At 36.8% G+C, this 21612-nt stretch overlaps 1 protein-coding gene across 11 annotated transcripts in view; it reads right to left on the bottom strand.

The window, feature by feature from the left end:
• Window positions 1-13264, bottom strand: part of LOC137239621 (insulin-like peptide receptor) — a 39083-nt gene extending 25819 nt beyond the window's left edge. For 2 of the 11 annotated variants that reach the window (XM_067765137.1, XM_067765136.1), the window contains exon 1: window positions 12801-13264. The gene's annotated coding sequence lies outside the window, so the exon portion shown is untranslated. Of the gene's footprint in view, window positions 1-12704 lie in introns of all 11 variants that reach the window. The other 9 variants (XM_067765135.1, XM_067765134.1, XM_067765139.1 and 6 more) reach the window with 8 other exon arrangements.
• Window positions 13265-21612: the final 8348 nt, after the last annotated feature.

Here is a 21612-nt window from a genome sequence, read left to right on the forward strand (position 1 = left end):
AAGTGAGAAGGGGTAAGACATATGCTTTGTCATTGTGAAACTTTTGAAGACATTGTGAGATCTTTGGCAGGGGCTACCTTGGTATTGTAACCAGGCTCTTTGAGTCTTACGGATAAACTGCCAACCTCTTCTATAGAGTTCTGGTCTGGTGGTCAGCACTTGACACTACCAGACGCAGCATATGCAGATGTAAGCCTAATGTTCATGAGCACTTTCGCATTCTGACCGGTTTCACTCCTGGTAAGACCAGTAGCCCGTCTTACCAGCCTGTCAGCCAGCTTTTGCTCCTAATGCTACATTCACCACTCATATTCCCTCAAGGGAGTTAACGGAGTGTGAAATTAATTGGGAGCGGGTAATTCACGGATGGATTCAAGTCCACACTGCTCGACCACTGAAGTGTCTTCCAAAGCGATTTCCACTGTTGTGGCGGTAGCGTGCTTGCCTACCACAACGAAGAGACTGGGCAAAGCAACATCAAACAAATACCTTAGAAAGTTTAGAAAACATTTTTCTAAGCAGGGTCGCTTTCAGTAGTGGTGTGGCATTTGTCATATTGTAACTTGTGCAAATTGTATCTTCTTACCTCTCCCTCTTCTAAATGTTTGATCCCTGTCTCTCTTCCGTAACTTCCCTATTTCACTTTCTCGATTTTTCCTCTCCCTCAACCTCCCTCCATTTGTCTTCAGCTTCTTCACCTCTCTAGGTTCCTCTCCTTCCTAGCTTCTCGTAGCACTTTCTTCATTTTTATCTCCATTTCCTATTCCCAATTTATTTTCCCCCTCTCAATCTTTCTCCGTTTTTCTTCCTCACACCGTTCTCTTTCTCTCCATCTCCAATTCTCACGTCTATCTCTTATTTTCATTTTTCTCTTTTTTATCCTATGGCTTTTTATAAAACTCTCGTAAAAGCCCTCAATAACACATCCTATTTGATACGCATATGAAAACCCATTCTGGGAATACCTTGATCTACGTTTTGGTCTACATATGGTACTAAAACTTACTTACAAACCATCTACGAAACCTTACGAAACTAAAGTAGCTATGATTTTTAAAATTGGTTCATACAATCTTGAGTTAAAAAAATTACAAATATACATATTTTGTATTCTCTTTTATATATGTATAAGATTAAACTATTCGAAAGACCATCTTAATACTAAATTTTAAATAAATCGCACCACTTTACGGAAAGAAGCGGTCCCGACACCTGCCGACATATCCGCATTAGGAAGTACTAGAGAAAATCCACACAGAATCGGCAAACGCCTTTGCTTGGACGCGCCCGGTGAACCCCGTTATGAAAATAGACTATCCTACCCTTGCAGAAGAAGAAAGCATACTTCAAAGAGAGACCCTGACCCAACTTCGTTCCTATGGTCCACTCTCATTTGAAACTCCGGTTAGACGATTTTGATGGCAATTTGTGAGTGGTCGCACCCATTGAATAGAGCGAAAAACTGTTAACACAACAACAAACAAGGGGTCCCAAATTTTAAGCTTGTCGAGGAGGAACACCTGTACTAAATTACAATAAATACGATTTTTTCCAAAAGGTCGGGCACTGATTCAATTCCCAAAGAAAAGAGTTTCTCAAATTTTAACTTGGTCAAATAGGCACCCCTGTACCGAATTTCAGTCAAATCGCATGTTATATACAATTTTTTTTTAGAACAGGTAGACCCCTGGTTGACTTCCCGGAAATATAAGAAAGAAAACAGACCAAATTGTGAATCTAAAGCATCCTCGAGGCGCACAAACAATATTTCATAAAATTCGGCCCAGTCGTTTAGGATGAGTTCAGTCACAAACACACGTATAGAAGAAATATAAACCCAGCAAACATCCGGGGTCAAAAAAGCTCAATGAGAGCCCGAAATGACTGGATTTTCCTTCTTGAAATGGTCGTCCGATATGAACCTTGACCGTAAAAAGGAGTTCGATCAGAGTCCTATTACTCTGATAACTTACTTCTTATATGACTCTTTTCGGCGTCATTTTTGTGCATTATATAAGGGATTAGGTCGCCTCATTCATGGCGGATTTTTGACGTTGGCATTAAAAATGGAGCACGCTATTTGGAATGGAACTCCTCACAGTTGGGGCATACCGACATCAGCGCTAATCTAAGATATACATAGTGAGTATCAATCACTATGTGATACTCACATCCCTAAGGTTATTAAATAAAGGCACAACAACAATAACGCAAGCTGCCACTCCTGTGTACGCAAACAAATCAATCATCATTTACTCTCATTTACTAACATACATACTGGGCAACGGAGAGATACGCACAATCACATGTAATCATCAGTCGAAATAGTACTCACATATACACACGCATAGGGTTACAAACTACAGGTATACCTGTATATGGTTGGTAACCAAACATGAAGTTCGAGAAATTACTAGACCTTAGTAGAATTATGCGAATGAAGCAACGGAGAGTATAAAAGCAGAGCAAGCTGAGTAGTCAGAATCAGTTTGATTTAAACTCGCTGTCAGTTTCGAAGTGAAATATAATTGTGAAGTATAATTGTACCAATCCCAAAGTAATCTAATAAAGACCATTTTGCATTACTGATTATTGGAGTTATTTATTCGACAATTTAGCGATTTGAACGTTTGCAGAAGGTGTAAAAAAAGAGGAGTTTCCCTAAATTCGTTACAATACGAAGGCTCGATACACCAACCGGGGTACATAGGGGATGCAATTTGTTGTTGCAATCTAAAAAGTCCGAAATACTTACAAACGTCCATACCCTATTTAAAAAGGGAACAGCAAGAAACTCTATGATCATATTCAAATTAAATTTGAACTAAAATTAAAAAAAAAAAATTATGTATGAATATCTGTTCTGAAATTGCTTTGTTTGTTGAACACTTTTGGCAAAAGGTTCAAATTTTTCATCATATCCGAGTCATAAAAGACTCCTATATGATCATATTGCGGAGATTCATGTTGTTCACATATATCGGACTCATATCTGATATTCCTAAGTTATGAGCGCTCCCAGAATGTTTTAAGGGAATAATGAATTGTTGCGTTCCAATGAAGCGTGATCCAGAAACGGATAGGTATCTGGATGACTGCTCATTTTTAACGCGAGGAATATGTATATGTTTGAGAGTCAACAGCTGGGTATATAATGTTCGATTATACCCGAACTTATGGTTCCTTTTTGTTTCTATTAGCATTAACTGCTTTTATTATAAAGTTTTGTCAGTATTTTAACACAATAACACAATAATTATTCACATTTCACTTTACTTCTAAGAAACTGCAATTAGTTCCTTTCTACTCCAAGTTGTCATCTTTAGTGCTGGTATGCTCACATCTGATCCTTTATTTTCAATATTAACTTTTTTAGTCTATTTAATTTTACATTTTATCATTTTTTTTAATTGTTGACAAATTCCTATACGTTTCTTACTTCAAGAGTTACTTGTTTTTTGTTGTTGTTATTTGCTTGCCTTTGTTGCTCGTTACTTGCCGTTTATTGTTAAATTTCGCAGTTAAGGCAGTTAAGGTGCCAATATTCGTTTAATTAACAACACAATTTATGTCAACACATAGATCTCGATAGTGCGAATTTATGATCATTGCGCACATTTTTAAGGGCCACCACACAGATATGGACCGACGGACGTGCTATGTAATATACAAGATGTATAAATTGTGGGCGCAAATGAGGAGCGAATTCGTTTAATTCACGACAGCATAAAATCAGCAAATTGATGTTTGTATGTAAATAGGTACATATGAAATTGCATGTCCTGTTTCTCTTTTTAAACGGTTTTATTTAGCTTGACTTGATAGGCAGGCCGCACGGCCGCATGCACGGCCTTTGCGAAAAAATTTTGTAATTGAAATTTAAGTAACTTCCCGATAAGCTACAAGCTTGAAACTTGGAATATAGCTCAGAACCCGATGACAATGCAATAATAAGAAAACAAATCGCCGCTCGGTCAGAGATATTCACAAAAATCGTATTTGTGGTCCGATTTGGCTCATATTTGGAACACATAATACATACAAGAATAGAAATCGACCCATGAAAAAAATCGCCGCTAAGTGGCGCAAGGATCGAGATATTCACAAAAGTCGTATTTGTGGTCCGATTTGGCTCATATTTGGAACACATAATACATGCAAGAACAAAAAGCGACTTATGAAAAAAAATCACCGCTAGGTAGCGCAAGGATCGAGATATTCACAAAAATCGTATTTGTGGTCCGATTTGGCTCATATTTGGAACACATAATACATACAAGAATAGAAATCGACCTATGAAAAAAATCGCCGCTAAGTGGCGCAAGGATCGAGATATTCACAAAAGTCGTATTTGTGGTCCGATTTGGCTCATATTTGGAACACATAATACATGCAAGAACAAAAAGCGACTTATGAAAAAAAAATCACCGCCAGATAGCGCAAGGATCGAGATATTCACAAAAATCATATTTGTGGTCCGATTTGGCTCATATTTGTAACCATAATACATAAAAGAATAGAAAGCGACCTTTGAAAAAAAAAATCGCTGCTAGGTGGCGCAAATATCGAGATATTCAAAAAAATCGTATTTGTTTCATATTTGGAACAAATATTACATACAGTTCGGTAGAAGTGACATCAAAATATTTTGGAGTTGGAGGAGGGACAAACATACGTGGCACAGAGTCGAGTAAAATCTTTGGAAGGATTATGTATTGATTTTAACCAATTTTCAGGAAAGAGTCCTTGTAATAATGAGTCACTAAATGAACTAAATAGAATGAGAAATAATAGGCAATTAAATAAAGACTAAAAACTTGAAAATAAAATAATTAAAACAATTTGTTTAAGTTAAACGGTTTTATTGAAAACAATACTTACATGAAATCATAATAATACTAAAAGTTAGAAAATAATTAGATAGGTCCTAAGTGCTAGTAATCACACTCCTCATCTTTTAGTATTATTATTATTTCATGTAAGTATTGTTTTCAATAAAACCGTTTAACTTAAATTTTTTTTAAATTATTTTATTGATTATTTGTTTAATTTTTAGCATTTAATTTTTATTAAAAATTTATTTTATTTTAAAAGTACACACAACTTTATAACAGTTTAACAATTTCCTATATATTTTTATTTTCACTTTTGTTTTATTTTAATTGCACATACTTTCACATATAGTTATCCATCACTTTTCACTTTGCGTATTTAATTTGTTCAATTACGAGTGTTATTTAATTAAAAAAAAATATTATAGTCCAACTAAAAACGTTCTTTACATTAAATGCATTTAACGTGACGCATTTACTTAACTTAAAACAATTAAAAAAATTCTATTTCTCCAAATCCATTTTCGGTGCGTGAGGGTTAAATGTCACATGCGCTTTGTTTTAATTGAGTTTTCATGGGAGATTAATTTGCGCCGAATAAAAATTCCGTGAGGCATAGAAAACCATATAGTAAATGATTGAAAAAAGGAGAGGTACTATGTAGTTATATTCAGATTGTCAGATGAAATTGTTGGTTTAACGATACCGCCTTATTTGGTTAGCATAAGACGAATAAGGCCCGGTTTTTCAGTACAATTTCAACTCACTTAAACTCGCTTAAACTTAATCTGCAGTTTTTCAGTCTACATTAACTGAAGTTTAAGCTGAGCTTAAGGGGCCGATCTGGCAGGGTTTAACTCTAGTTAACCTATCGGTGATTTGATCAATTCGAGAAACATAAATTTTACAAAATTTCTCAAAGGTTGGATAGTGATTGGAGAATGAAGTTGTATATCAACTTGATAAATATCTGTTTAAGAATAACTAGATAATGAATCCAACATCAATTCCGGAACTAGATATATATTTCGCTGGAGAAATATCTTTTGAATGTTTGCTGGGTAAGCAAAATCCAGCTGTTGTCGTATCTACAAATTATCTGGATAATAAAAAAACAATGTTGCCGTACAAAAAAACCTACCCCAAAGGAGACCTTAGACTGTGACTAAAACTGCTCAGTAGTTTAACACATTTAGCGCCATGTGCGGCACCGGTGAGCACGACCTGAGTACTCGTTTGGCCCCGTGTTCACATATCCACACGCAACCTTAATGTCTTTAAACGTGAATGTGGCATAGTGCACACGATTTAAATTGGGTTTATATACATGAAATGAATCTGTGGCACCAGGGGAACGTGAAATTGTGCTTGGCCTGAGCACTTTGCATACCCATAATAATATAAGAAAATATAGGGCTATTTGGTTCAATGAGAACAGGTGGATGGTGTTTTGTAATAGTATTTTTTCCTTTTTATATTGAAATAAACAATTTTTTACCATACAATGACAACATTCAAATCCATTTTTTTATTTTTCAAATTTTTGTATTATACCTATATGACACTACTTTATTTTCGTGTATTTTTTCTTGTATTTTATCTTCAATTTTTTGTCGCACTCCCTCCTAATACGGCTTCAGTACTGGTGTACTGCAGTAAACTGTATTTGAAAAAACCTAACGAAATACAAGGAAAATACAATCGAGTTCATTAAAAACTAACGAGCCAGTTTGTATTTCGATAGGTTTTTTTGACATTCGGCCGTTTTTATTTATTTTTTCTGACACATGAAAATTTTGTTTTTAGTTTGAAAATTTGGTGCATAAAAACACAATTAAAATCAACTTTCTTGTGAAAAAATTGAACCATTAGAGACCGAAGTAATTTTCGCGTGTTATTTGCATTGTTTTTATTGTTAAAAGTGTTAATGTAAAAACAAAATGTAAAACATAAACAAAAACATGTCAAGCTCACTAAGTTTGGGGGAATAGTGGTCTCGCTTTTTCATAATAGAAAACATATATGTAATACTCCTATATTGCTACAAAAGGTTGGGTACATTCCCAAACATCACAGTGCCGATATATTGCTGTTTAAAGGTTTTTGTTTTTGTATTCAATAATCGAATGTACCTAAATTTAAATTTTTTCTTGTCACACTTATGCTGCTACAATCACAAAAATTTTAGACTGTTTTTTTTTTATTTCGAATTCAAAACACAGTGCGAAGATTTTCTATTTGCACCGAACACCTTTTTCTAGTTTTCATCTTGGGTCCTTCAGCTTCCCTCAAAATATGCTTGATTGTAACAGGGGTATCTGCGGTGTCTGTGGTTGCTCAGAGACCACGGACATATCTGCTGGTTTCTCTTCTTTCTCAGATGCTAGTTTGTCAGATTGCTCTAGAACCAGCTTTCTCAGTAGTTCTTCTTTGAATTTATTGATGGGCATTTTTTTTATGTTGATTTTGTTGTACAGGTGCGTGCATTGACAACAGTTGTTGCAGTGATTAGATGGAAAGCTAATCGTTTGTACCATTTTACAGTTCGGCGCAAGTATGGCGAATATTCTGAGCTGGTCATGCTGGGTGAGCGATATGTTGACGGTTTATCAGAACGTGAGGATTGTCTATCTGTTACCAGATCGTAACCGATCGTTCAGATAGAAAGATTTTTGGCCATTTCTCCCTTAGTTTCCAATATAAAAACGTGAAACTTGGTGATATATATTCTAATATATCATAGAAGATTTCCTGTAAAAATCATTTCGATCGGAGCTATATATAATATATATCCCATACAACCGATCGTTCAGATAAGGGGGTTTTTAGCCATTTTTTACATTTATCTTAAAATTGTTTAGGTATGTACATCTGTTCACTATATATTTCTTATCTTATACAGCGCATTATTTGGAGATTACGAATGGGATAAGATTATTGTTTAGCCCCATTCATGAAAGGTATGAAGTCTTCGACACAGCCGAAGACAGTCCCGCCCTTACTTGTTTTTTTTTATTATTTTTTCAAATTAGCTGAATTAATTTGTCTAAAGCAATAAAGAAAGAAAAAAATGTTTAATGTTTGTAATTTTACTTGGTGGGGCCGCGTGATCACCGATGCACACACGGAAAATTGATGAAAAATCATGGAAAAAGTAAAAATTTTCCCTTTCTGTTTTCAAAAATACAATAAATGGACATAAACAGAAACTTAGAAAAACAAAAATATTTTGGCCCGCATGAGTAAATCGCGATTTTGGGGCTTGGCGCGAGATGTGTTAAATGGAGTTTAAATTTGGCTAGAGTTTAAGCAAACTTAGTTTAATTTAGCTGAACCAACTACTGAAAAACCGGGCTTAAGAAATGAACTGTAGTTGGATGTGTGGAATACCTTAAAGGCCCGTCACATGTGATTTTTCGTGCGGTGACAGATGAGTAGATTGTGTGTATTTGCATGGAGAGCGACAAATAGGGCATCACGAGTGCCATCTGACATTCAAAAGTAGCCAAGCAAAGCATAAGAAGAATTTGACATTTTTTATGGCTATAAGTGCTTTCAGACTTTGCAAGTGAAATTATTTTTCCTACTCGTTGGTAGTTTTCTAAAATTTTTCAGTTATAAAAACTGCATTTTAACAAATGAATAGGATACAAAATATGCTAGCAATTATTTTTCTAGTATAGTGGAAATGTTAACAAATGCTTCGAGAAATTTGTTTATGTGCAAGCCGAAATAAGTTTCAATTACTAAGTCTGAAGTTCTTTTATATTTACAAACGCAACATCTTGCACGATTGTAACGATGTTCGTTTTTTTATCAAAACTCATGAACATGAGAGATTTCATTGTGACACCATTAATTTGTTAGCATAAGACGACTAAGAAACGAACTATAGTTGGATGTGTGTAATACATTATTCTTTTCATGAATATAGATACAGCAAATTTTTTCTACAAAAAAAATTTTTTTTTGTTTGATATTTTAAGAAAAAATCTATGAACTAGGTAACTGAAACTATGCAAACCACGCTACAAACTCCGCGTTACAATGGAACGTAATCCAGATCACGATAGAAATTAAACATGTAAATGCAATAACAATGTGATCCACATGCTTCAATAAAATCACGGTCCATTGGAAAGTGGGGAAATGTATAGAGGTAATTAGTTCCACATCTTCTGCTTGGTCGCCATTGAAGTTGAGGTCATAAACCTGAACAATGTTAGCACTTCTTCGCTGGCATATCCTAGTCTGTGACAATTAAGCAGAAGCTGCCTGTTCTGCCATTTATTACGCTCCGTTATGTCGAGCAATTTCGTCTCACGCGGTTCAATGCATTCAAACATACATACATACAGATGGACAGATCGCTCAACATAGTACAAATCAGAGCAATCTACATGGCCGATACTAATGAGAAGAATAGTCGAAACTCTTTTTCCAACACAAGATTACTTGACTTAACAGAGCAGGAGGTACTGGATGCAACATATAGAGTTGCTGCTAATAAGTCCCCACTGTATAGCATTTAAAGCAGCGATAAAGTGTCGAACATCAATATTTACGAATCTTTTCAACGCCTGTATCCAAGAAGTCGTCTTCCCCTGCTCTTGGAAACGTCCAGGACTGGCCGTTTTGCAGGACCCTAGCAAGATATCCTAGCAGGCATCACTGTACAGGCTATTTTCTTTGTTGGATTCGATAGGACAGACTCTAGAGCATATTATTAGTGAGCGTCTGCAGCAGACCCTAGAAATAGTCAGGTTGGATTTCGAAAATCAAGACCCACGATAGATGCAACACAAACAGTTGTCAATGTATCCCGTTAAGCCCTAACAGAGATGTTATTACTTCGGTATTAGAAATGCTTTTAACACTACGAACTGTATGCAGATAATGACAGCGCTACGAAAATTTGGCACACGTGCTTATCTGCAATATTATAGAATAATTAGTAGCTATTTTAGCGCCAGAGTACTCCTCTTTGAGCTGCAATTAAGCAGCAATCAAGGCAATAATCTTGCATAGCACAGCATCTAAAAGTGTTAGAGTGTAAGCAGTCTCTGGAGAGAATCAGGACAGGGAGAAGCATACATCTATATTGGGTCCCAGGGCATATGGGAATGAAAAAGCAGATGAACTAGCTAAAAAGGGTGCATACCTTGAAGCTTGCTCCGTAGACGTCCCAATTAGACTGGGCGAGATTAAGAGGAGAGAGGTGCACATGATGGACCAAGCGGGAAAGGCGTGGGTTTAAGCGCGGGACTGTAAAGTGTCGAAGATTATGTGTAGGTCTTAAAACCTTAGACTAACAAAGTTGCTTCAATCAATAAAAAGAGAGGACTGTATACTCATGGCGGGTACTCTGACTGGACACTTCTGGCCTTATGGCGTCACATACTTTTAAATTAGGCTTGGCCACTGATAACTGATGTAGGAAGTGCGGAGGTTTTGTGTCGTGTCCTGCGCTTGCCAAGTTAAGACTGCAGCTATTAGGGTGATACAGCTGTCAGATCTAGAAGCAGCAAGTGCCTTAAGTCCTGAAAATCTTCTAGTATTTGCCAAGAGGACGGAGTTATTTTGCAACGTAGATACTGGTTTCTGATAGGGTTTTTCAGTTTGGTCGTTAAAACGAACTTCTGGTAACACTGCGGACTCATTCAGTATATGTGAGGTCCTAATGAACCGGCCAGTTCAACCTAACCTAACTTCTTTTTGATATAGATGAGGGGCCAAAAGAGCACGCCATCAATGGCGGCGTCCCTAAAAGATCTGTTCTAGGGCCAACGCTATGGAATGCGATATATGACAGTGTGCTATAACTCACCCTTACCGGAGGTATGCAAGTTGTCGGCTATGCAGATTGTCGTAGTAGCAGTGGTCAAGAAACTGGATCTGCTCCAAGCATTATGTAATGACGCTGTATAAAGAATTATGGAATGCCTGACGAACATCTGCCTGGAGATTGCTAGCAATAAGACAGAAGTGGTTTTTGTGGGCTCAAAGTGGACTGTGGATGACTTGGTCCTAACCATAGGATATTATTAAATAAATTCAAAGTCCTACTTGAAATTTTTAGAAGTAAACATTGACTCAAAACTAACTTTATAGGAGCACTTCAGAGCTGTGGGAGAGAAACTTTCTAAAGTTAGTGGCGCCCTAATGAGAATAATATCCAACATCGGCAACCAGGTGAAGCTACCGGTCAGCTATTGTCCAATGTAACCAGCTCGATGATATTATGCGCATCAGCAGTAAGGAACCGATCTAAACTGATTGAGCAAAAATATATACTAGCAGCCTACCAAATTACTGCTACACCAATAGCAAGTGCTTATCGGTCGGTGTTCCACTTCGCGATCGCTGTCTTATCTCGGAAAATCCCAATATATCTTCTGCCAAGGGAAATAGCCGAAAGGTGTAACCTTGGAATCGGGCGATTATCTGAAGATGCCAAGAAAAGCGCAAGATCCCGAGAAATAGCTAGGTGAACTAAGAACGCTGGCGTTACATCTTCGCGTTAGTTCGGAATATGCAGGAATGATATGAGCGGAAGCACTGCGAACTTAACTAACACCGTACGCAGGTATTGAGTGGGCACGGCGGTTTCAAGGAGTATTTACATAAAGTTAGGATAGGGGAAGATAATTTGTGTTCACGCTGTACCGACGAATTGGAAAACGCAGAACACGCAATGTTTTATTGCCCTCGACTATATATACAGAGTTTTTAGATGGAAACCTTTCATAAGGAATTTAGGTCTACCAATGTGCAGATTAAAAGTTTTTTGGAGTGCTGTTGATATTTCTAGTTATGACGCGGATGTTGACGATTAAATCGTCTTACTCATCTTGAGTCTTGAGTCTTCTCTATTCAGAGATATGCGCCCCTTTGTGGGTTTAATATCGTAGGATTTGCATATGATCTTAGAAATTTCACCGCCCCTCGCTTCTGTTCAACCTTTTTGCAACTCCTGTCGATTCAGCGAGTGCTGCACCCTCATTTGCCACTCATTGACCGTTTCGTTACCTTCTATCCATTTGTGACCGGGAACCCAGTATAGATATATAGTCCGGCCTGAGCGAAATTTGTCCAGTGCTTCTTTGCACTCCAGGACACTTTTTTTTATTAAGTACGGTGTAAGATTATTGCCTTAATTGGCGCTTGACAATCAATATACATATATGCTTTCTTTACGGCTATAATTTCCACCTGAAATACGCTGCAGTAATCTGGCAGTCTTGTAGGATCTACTTATTTTTGGATCAACACAGTAAAAAGCAGCCCCAACCCCTTCCGTTAATTTAGAACCAGAGATGCCCCAACAAAAAACCTAAATCAACTCAACTCGTCATTCCAATGATTTGAAAACTGTCTTTCTCAAAATAAACAAGAAACACAAGAACTTGAAAAATTGCATTTGGCGATCTATCTGAGCAGATATATCGAAATCCTAACTGGTTTTAGTTTTAGTATGTCAAAGACAGAACTGTTCAATCCATATACACTTTTAGCGCTTTTGTTTTTGTTTTACCCTGAAGAATAGACACAGATACATATTCACATTTTGAATATAAAAAAAATTTCATAACACTCCCATATGCCCTCACATATATGTAAATTTGCTTCATACGTAAGTGCCTGAATTTCATATGTAAGTGCAAAGAAAAAGCACTTCCACATGAAGCCCAGGCACTTCGGTATGATATTCAAATTTACACTTACAAACTGACAACAAAAAATGTTTCAAAAATATTGTAGCGCAGAAAAAAATTTTAATTCAAAATTTATTCATTAAGGGGACCATCACAATTCTTTGAATATTTAAAATTTTTTTTTTTTTTTTTTCAATTTAAAAATGTTTTAGTGTACCTATAATTTTGTATATGTGTTGTGATTTGCACTTCAATATAAAAATTTTTAAACAGCCGTGGTCAAAGACATGTGATTATTTTAGTAAAGGCCCACATTAAATCGGACGCATTGGTTTTTTAAACTCCCACTTCTTTGCGAAATGTCATCCGGTACGATTAATCTAGGTCGCAGAATCCGCTTATCTTCACTTCTACAAATGTTTTCGATACTTAAGGATTTTTTTTCACAGCTTGCAGTCCATGTTCTTTTTCAGTTATTATAATTGATTCATTTATTTTTAAGTCTTTAAATCGTTTGAAGTGCGAAAAAAAATTTTCTAAATTTTTATTAAGATTTATGTCCGTAATTTTTGCAATCACTGTAATTCAAAGAAGATTATACAAATTATCCTTTTTGTCGAGCACAAACACACACAGTCTTACACACAGTTCAAGCCAATTTCATGATGCTTTTATTTCCCGTTAAAGTCGTGCGCGAGTACTCCGAGTATTTTTTATTCATTCACTTTATCGACTCGAAACCCAAACAATTTTCGATCTACTTCCGTACGCGTGCTAAAGTCGACTGTGCCACTTTGTCTGACGCTGACGTATCAGAAGGCGAAGTCAATTGACCAAACCGATCAAAGCGTAAACGATGGATGGACGCATGCAGCACGGCATGTGGCAAGTGGTACTAATGACAAGTGTGAAGCGGCATCCTCAGCGCTATTAACGCTTACAAAAAGCTATGAACAAACATAAATGCGTCAGAACATGTGTACTTGTATAAGTTTAATGGTCATATAATCATGGCATAAGGGTGTGTGTGCATGTATGAATCGAAAGGGGTACATACCCACTAGGCAAGTTTTAACGCTTATAACGAATTGAAAGTAGATTTCATTTTCTCCCCCCTCAGCGGGCCGAGTGGCGTACAATATTTCTGCAATGGGCATGTATGTTATAAGAGGCGATTAAAAACGAAAGTTCCGAAGGGGCAAGGGATCAAAAAATCGTTTTAGAGACAGTCGGGCTAGTACAGCACCAATATCAAGCGAAGGGTTGTTCACAACCCTCATACTGCGTGTTAGGTTGTTTCAACGCTATCGAGGTCCATTTCTACTTTGCCCACATCAAAAGTGTTATAATTACCGTTCTTGTGACTTCTCTTTATGAGACACAAATAATAAGGCTTGTGCGCATTTTCTCAAAGTCCATGTATAGCATAACTTCCGCTTGTTTATTTATTTGGAGGATGTAGTGCTAACTCTCTTCGTAAGACCGAGTACCTTCCATTCCTGTGTTGTGGGCGCAAACATCCACAAATTGTCGTCAATATCTTCTAACGGGCGTCCTAGGAAACTTGCAATTTCAAAAGAGATATGGATGTGATTGGGTGGATTTAGGATAAGTAAGAGTTTAAACTATTATAGTATCCAGATCGAAGTTGAGCTAGAGTGAAACTAGGCTGGTTTACTCAGCTGCGAGTTTAGGTTATTTGCCTTTTACGACTTTTTGTGGATGTATCTGGGGGTCTTTTTTGTGGCTCTTTTCTTACAACGGCTAACTTCTTGAATGCCAAATTTCCTCATAGTACTTACGGAGATGACTACTCCTGCTCCTGCAGGCGGGGCCTCATCAAACAGATGTCTGTTGGGATGCACAGCTTCCGGAAATTCGATTCTGCTGTATATTCGTGCTCTGTCGCTGCAGACGGAGCAGCGTACCCTTCGACTTCACCACGCTTGGCTGATATATGTGAATTGAATTTGGAGGTAAGAAACAACTCGATTTAACCACCTCAATGCCGCGATATTGTAGCACGCTATCAACTTCAATTGCATTGTATTGAGGCTAAGAACCTCATTTTCTACCAGCCTGTCAGGTATAGCCGAAGTAATGGCTTAGCCTTTGGCCTCACTGAACAATACGGAGTCTTTATATGATATTTTTCTTTCACATTCCTTTAACTTTCACGCACATCATACTTTGTGTCTGTTGTAGGCATATTAACACTAATCTCCCAATCTCTCTCTCTCTTTTTGTCTGACTTGCTAATTTCGACGTACTTGCTTCCTAACCATCACTCTGTCGCCCCACTTTGGACGTGCATGTTTTCACAGCCTTGACACTGAGTCCATTCGGACTTATAAAAGCAGGCTCATCACTTTCTCTTCCTTGTCTATCCGTCCAAAAGTTCTTCCTTCTCATGCCAGTTTTAGTATCGAGGGTTTTTCGAGGCCCTCATGCTAAGTGCCTGCTCTTCCGCTGGGTTGGAGCGACCACGGCTGCTCAGCGCTGTAAGAATCTTAATGCTGGCATATACAGTGAGAGAGCTTCCTTATCCTCTCTATTTCGTAGGCTTTTCCACTTTTCTGGAATACGCCAGAAGATTGCCGATCACTTAAGAGGAAATGGGAAATTTTCAAAGTCGCAGATTGGAAAAGCTCCAAATCTCTACTGTCATACAGACATTTATGTATTGTGAAATTGTGATGAATCTATACACACACATATGTACCGCACACATTGTCTCTCTAGTTAATTTCTACAACTACAATTTCCATTTAACTTCCTTTATATTAGGTCGGTTGAATGTTTGTCCGCTTTTCATACCAATCTTGAAATCAATTTTTAAGTAACGTCTCATTGAGCTACAAACGTGAAACTTTACACATAGGTTAGAACACCGTGACAAAGCAACAAAAGGGGGAAAACCCCGTTAGGTGGCGCACGGATCAAAATAATTAAATAAGAATTTGAAAATTTTCAAACCAGCTTTTAAGTAACTTGTCGATGAGCTAGAGACTTGAAATTTCAAACTTAATTCGGAGGTCGATGACAGCTGACACGATACAAAAAGATTCGCTAGGTGGCGCATGGGATGAAATATTTAGAAAAAATTTACGAAACGGAGGGAAGTTTGGGATTGATTTCTATGTAAGTTCTCATTGAGCTACAACTGCGAAACTTCACAAATACGATAAGACGCCGAAAAAAATTTAAGAAGAGGAGAAAAAAATTCTATTAGCTCGGATCGAAATATTTAGATAAGAATTTGGAAATTTGGTGTTTTCAGATCGATTTTAAAGTAACTTATTATTGAGCTACAAACATGAAACCTCAGAGACAGGTTAAGACACCGTGACAAAGGAACAAAAGGAGAAAAATCCGTTAGGTGGCGCACCGATCGAAAAAATTAGATAATAATTTGGAAATTTGAAACCGGGTTTTAAGTAACTTCTCGATGAGCTAGAGGCTAAAAATTTAGAGCTTAATTCAGAGGTCGATGACACAATACAAAAAGTTTCGCTAGGGGGCACACGGACTGAGATATTTAGAAAAATCAGACGGAACGGATGGAATTTTGGGATTGATTTTTATGTAAGTTCTCATTGAGCTACAAGCGTAAAACTTAACAGTTAAGTAAGACACCAAGAAAATGTAAGAAGAGGAGAAAAAAAATAAAAATAAATTTTAAGCCCTACCTTTATATAAATGGACAAAAATCAGCGAAAACTGTCTCCTTATATAAAGACATATTCTTTCTAAACTTTGATTTTTAAATTTTCACATAGAAATTGCAAAAATATTTATGAGAAGTAAAAATATAAAGGAGGAGCGCAATTGATTGACTAATAATATCTCCTTTCCTACCAACTTTCCAATCCAGGTAATGTGCGCTTTTATATTTTTACTTCTCATAAATATTTTTACAATTTCTATGTGAAAATTTAAAAATCAAAGTTTAGAAAGAATATGTCTTTATATAAGGGGACATTTTTCGCTGATTTTTGTCCATTTATATAAAGGAAGTGCTTAAAAATTTTTTATTTTATTTTTATTTCTAATGTTATTTATTTAGTGGTCAATATTGATCGATCGATACTTGATGTATTGTCAAATTATTGAGTCGGTAGTACATACTCGTATGTGCGTTAATAGGTGTATGACATAAGATATTTATATCATTGGATGTTACGGTCAGTGTAAGGGTTAAGGCCCATTAAGACTTTTGTGATTTCGTTTATTTATTTATTTCGCCATTCCAGTGATCGAAAAAAACTCGTTTACACACAGCTGATATAGTTAATAGTCCTCCAAAAAAATAAAATAAAAAAATAATAGAAATTTTTTCATAAGCCCCAAAGTGTGAAAACCGGGACCCGTATCGGCTTATATGATCGCCAAACCAAACCGAAGTCGACACAAACGACAAATATGAATTTTTCAAACTATTTATGGAAAATATAATACATTATTAGAATTAGAAAAAATTATTTCGATCATGGATCATATAACATGATACGGGCACAGGTGTAAGAAGAACAGAGAACAGGTAGTATAAGAAGAACAGTAATAGACAGAGATTGCATTCAACGTGATGACTTCCGTTACTATCCTATATGCAGATTTGTTGTGTGAGTGAAGGTTCAGTGATGATGGCCGTTAGTAGCTTATTTGTATATTTGTTTAGTTTGAGAACAAGGCCCGTGAAAATTGATATTTCGCAAGATCGTTGCCCACATGGGGCATTATTTAATTTTCGTCAGTAGGGTCCATGCCAGGCTTACAGAGTTCTCTGCCTACATGTGATCCGTGATATCTATACTTTCGATATTGCTATGCTCGGAAAGCCAATAGACGAAAAATCTTTTAAAAATAGTTCAAAACATTGAGATGTTATGAAGATGAGAAGAAACCTTGATACTTTGGTGCAACGAGGGGTGCAGCTCTATAACCGAGCTACGGATGTGACATCTTTCCTCATCTTCCATAATACTCTGCTTTCCTCCATATAAGTTGGCATTATTAATGTTTTAGAGAACTAATAAACAAGGTGAGATAACCCAGAATGTTCGACGGGTAGAAGAAATTGATCCCATGACAATGGAGTTAATACCAGAAGGTGCTACTATTGTAACGTATCGTATCAATATCAGCAAAAAAACGGTCCACATCGGTAAGTGTCGGAGCTTTTGCAGATGCAACCACAACAACAAATGGCTCGACACTCTTATACCAAATTATATAAATTTTGTTTTAATAGCTTTTCAACAACGTGATTGAAGTTCGTTTTTCGCATAGATAACCTCTAGTGGATCACTCTATCATTATTAAGGCGTCAGTATACACTTATCCTATCATATCAATGTCTCTGCCTCTCCTATAGGGTAGACTATAATTTTATTTCTGAAACTTAAAAGCTGACGTGTTGTTGTATGTACAGGGAGTCCAGTCAGATTGATATCGTAAAGTTATCCCTTTTTCATATCGCTAATATTATTGTCCATAGTTGCCGAATTTGAACATGTTCGCCCTTTACTTTGGTAGTGACACCAGGAAGGTGTCAAAGCTTGAATGTCTTACAGCTTGAGCTCTGCAGCTGCTTCTACATGGTTTTATATGCTAAACGAGTTGTAGCGTCTTGATGTATTCGTCTGGTTTCGCCAAGCTAAGAAAAAGGACTATGTGAAAATGCCTGGAGAGCTCAAAAGGATATTAGAAGGAATTATAATGCTTTTCGAGACCAACTCTTGGACAGTGTTTCGCAACTTTTTTATTTCGTATGGGGACCGACCCAATGTAATGAGCACATGTAACGGAACAGAGTACAAATAGAAAGCGATAAACATCCGAGATGATTTAGGCCGAGCTTCTTTTACAATTTTCCAGGTGCTTCTTTTGAATTTATTCTACATATGCACTCTGAGTCATGGATAATTTTTCTAAATTTTTTGATTTTGCTTTTAAACCCAGGACCTTTGGTGTGTAAGGTGAGCACACTACTACCACACCACAGGTGCCGCCAAACTACTTTTGGTGCTTCCTGAGGGGCACCGCTTACTGCGCCTGATATTCTAGAGCATGCCAGTCTCTGTACCTTCCCAATTCTCATTTGCTCGTTTCTCTGGTCTTGGTCTGTACAAAAGGGTATATTGACTTTGATTTGATAACTGTAGTACGTAATGGCATACAAGAATCGAGATATATATGGCCATGTTCGTCCGTGCATCCGCCGCTAACACGATAATAAATAAATAAATGCAAGGTGCGATAACCTCCGAAAAGATTTTAGGCCAAGCTTCTCTTCAAATTTGCGTCATGCCTAATGTGACCATTCATTTTTTTCTTCAGGGCGGGACAATCAAATGATCTGGTATTTCATTAATTTTTAATCAAAAATGAAGATTATGTATAGCTATATGTACATAAATAGTTGGCTTGCACTGTACAATAGCAATTTTAACAGAGTTCAACATATTTTGATCTTTTATTTGTTAAATAGTAGCCATGATATTTTTCTGAAAGAATAATTTTCGCATAAAAAAGATACAAAAAGTTCAGGCGTGCTGGACTATAAGCATGTTCCACAGAGATTATCTGTACGAAGCCCTCTTTCTTAAAAATACCATGGTAACCGTTTAGCAAACAGAAGATCTACATTTGTGGTACCGCGTTATTATTCCATTATTGAATTACTTTAACGTCTATGTAGTTGTTTTATATTTGTCCGCAGAGCAAATCGATTCTAAGATATCGGGCCTTGCTTTCAAGTAGGAATGGAGCTGATTACATGATTTTTCGATGTTGATCTTAGTAATCAAAACAGCTTTTAAAACTTTGACACTTAATTGGGTTTTTTCGTTAGTCCATATTTTACTCATTACGGAAAAGCCAGGGCAATTTTCCTGGGCCCGGAAGGTTTTTGGTGGCCCGGCAAGGCAAAGCAGTATTGACAGTACTCTAACTAGGATTTCATAGATACATACATATTTTGTTGCTACAAAAAATTGTTTTAAAATTGAAAATCACTTAACTAAAATCATAAGCATCCGATCAAATACTATGGGGCATAGTCATAGTCGAAATAAAATGTGATTTTAAGTTAGACTAACGTTTTTGACACAATTTTATAAGCGCTATCTGTCAAAAATGCTTCAGCTAACTCAAAATCACATTTTATTTCGACTCCCCAACGACTTAAGTGGTCGCCATTTCTTTCAAATTATACTGCATACTACTCTTAAAAAAACGGAGAAAAAGCAAAGCGTGCTTGGCTCCTTTGGAGTGCAACAAAAGAAGCGTTTTTTGTTTTCCATGCCGGCTTTCAAAATTTCCGAAAATATCCGATCAGCTTTGACAAAATCTTCAGGTTATTCTAAAGAAAAAGGTTGGAAGAGGTTACACGACAAAATTCCTGAACATGAAAATAGTTAAAATCATAAAACTTGCTATATAGAGTGGCGCCAATATGAAATGAGAATTTGAAATGCAAGTTCAGTAGATTTTCTCTTAGCGGAAACCCTTAAAAATAAAGCAGCTCCCTGGAGAGAGATACTTCGCAGAATTCTTGATATTGTTTTATTTCTTGGAGAAAAAGGATTGGCATTTAGAGGGGATAATTCATTGATCGGAAATCCAAAAAATGGAAACTTTCTTGGTATTTTGGAACTGATCAGCAATTATGACCCCATATTGCATGAAAATTTGGAGAAGGTGAAGGAATCTCAAACGAAAAAGAATCGTCTCCAAGCACATTATCTGTCTGATGGAATACAAAATGAGTTCATAGAAATCTGTGCAAGTCAAGTAATTAGAAAGATAGAAGCGATAGAAAGTCCGTCAAGTATTATACAGTATAGTGGATGCACCCCTTATTTATATTGCGTTTGTTTTATTAGACAGGGACTCCGCAAAATGGAAAATCCATGAACGCTTCTTAGAGTTTGTCGATTGTAACGCTATCGCTGAGCTGATTCGCAGCACTCTAAAAAAGCACAATATTCCCCTGGATGACTGCCGTGGGCAAGGGTATGATAATGGCATGTCACAAACACGATGGTCTGCTCGTGTGGATAGTGTGAAATCTTTTGCAACTCATATTCCCCAAATATTGAATCTGAGTTCAGAAACAGTAACGGATTCGAAAGGTATTGAAACATATATGGGGAAATTTGAGTGTATCCTCTTAGCCTCCATTTGGCTCAAAGTGTTGACGGTAATCAACCATCGAAATCTGGTACTGCAAGCTAGAAATGCCACACTGGACGTGGAAACAGAAAATATACGTAGCCCGATTGATGAGTTGAAGAAGTTCAGGCATCAATGGTCGATCATACTTCAAGCATGTAAGGTTCTGGCAGGGAGTATAGGAGTTGTGAATACCTTCGCAGAGAAAAGAAGGAAGATAAGAAAGCGCCAGTTCGATGAATTACCTGGCGAATAACCTGAGTGTGATTCTGAAACTCAATTCAAATAGCAAGTTTTTTACGTTCTTTTGGACTGCTTGATTGGTAACATGACAAGACGTTCCGGAGTCGTAAATGACATTGCGGTTAAATTTCATTTTTTGTGGAAGTATCAGGATCTGACGGAAGAAGAGCTCAGAGAAGAGACAGCGGCATTCTGCACGATTTATGGTATCGATATTTCTACGGATCTAATAGATGAAATCATTCATCTCAAAGCTATCCACTTAGCAAATTTGGAATGTGATTCGCTCCCATCATTTCAACTTCTGAACAAATTTCATGACTTGAAGATGGAAGTATTATTTCCGAACATCTGCAAACCATTAAGAATATTTTGCACACTTCCAGTCAGTGTTTCTGAATGGGAGCGTTCTTTTAGTCTATTATCTTGCGTGAACATTTTTTTACGTTCTACTATGAGCCAAAATCGCTTGACAAGCCTTGGAACATTGGCGTTGGAGTCCAGCCTTGCTTGCACCATTAGTTTTGAATCAGTAATTTCCATATTCGCAGACCAAAAAGTACGGAAGGTTTTCCTTGACGGATTCAAGCTCTTAAAATATACATACATATTTAGAAAAAGTTAATGTAAGCAAGTCAAACAATGAAATCTAACATTTCATTTATGTAAGTGCTCCAGTAAATCTTATTTTATATGAAATAAAACTG

The sequence above is a fragment of the Eurosta solidaginis genome, chromosome 2, assembly GCF_040869045.1.
Source record: "Eurosta solidaginis isolate ZX-2024a chromosome 2, ASM4086904v1, whole genome shotgun sequence".
Lineage (NCBI taxonomy): Eukaryota > Metazoa > Arthropoda > Insecta > Diptera > Tephritidae > Eurosta > Eurosta solidaginis.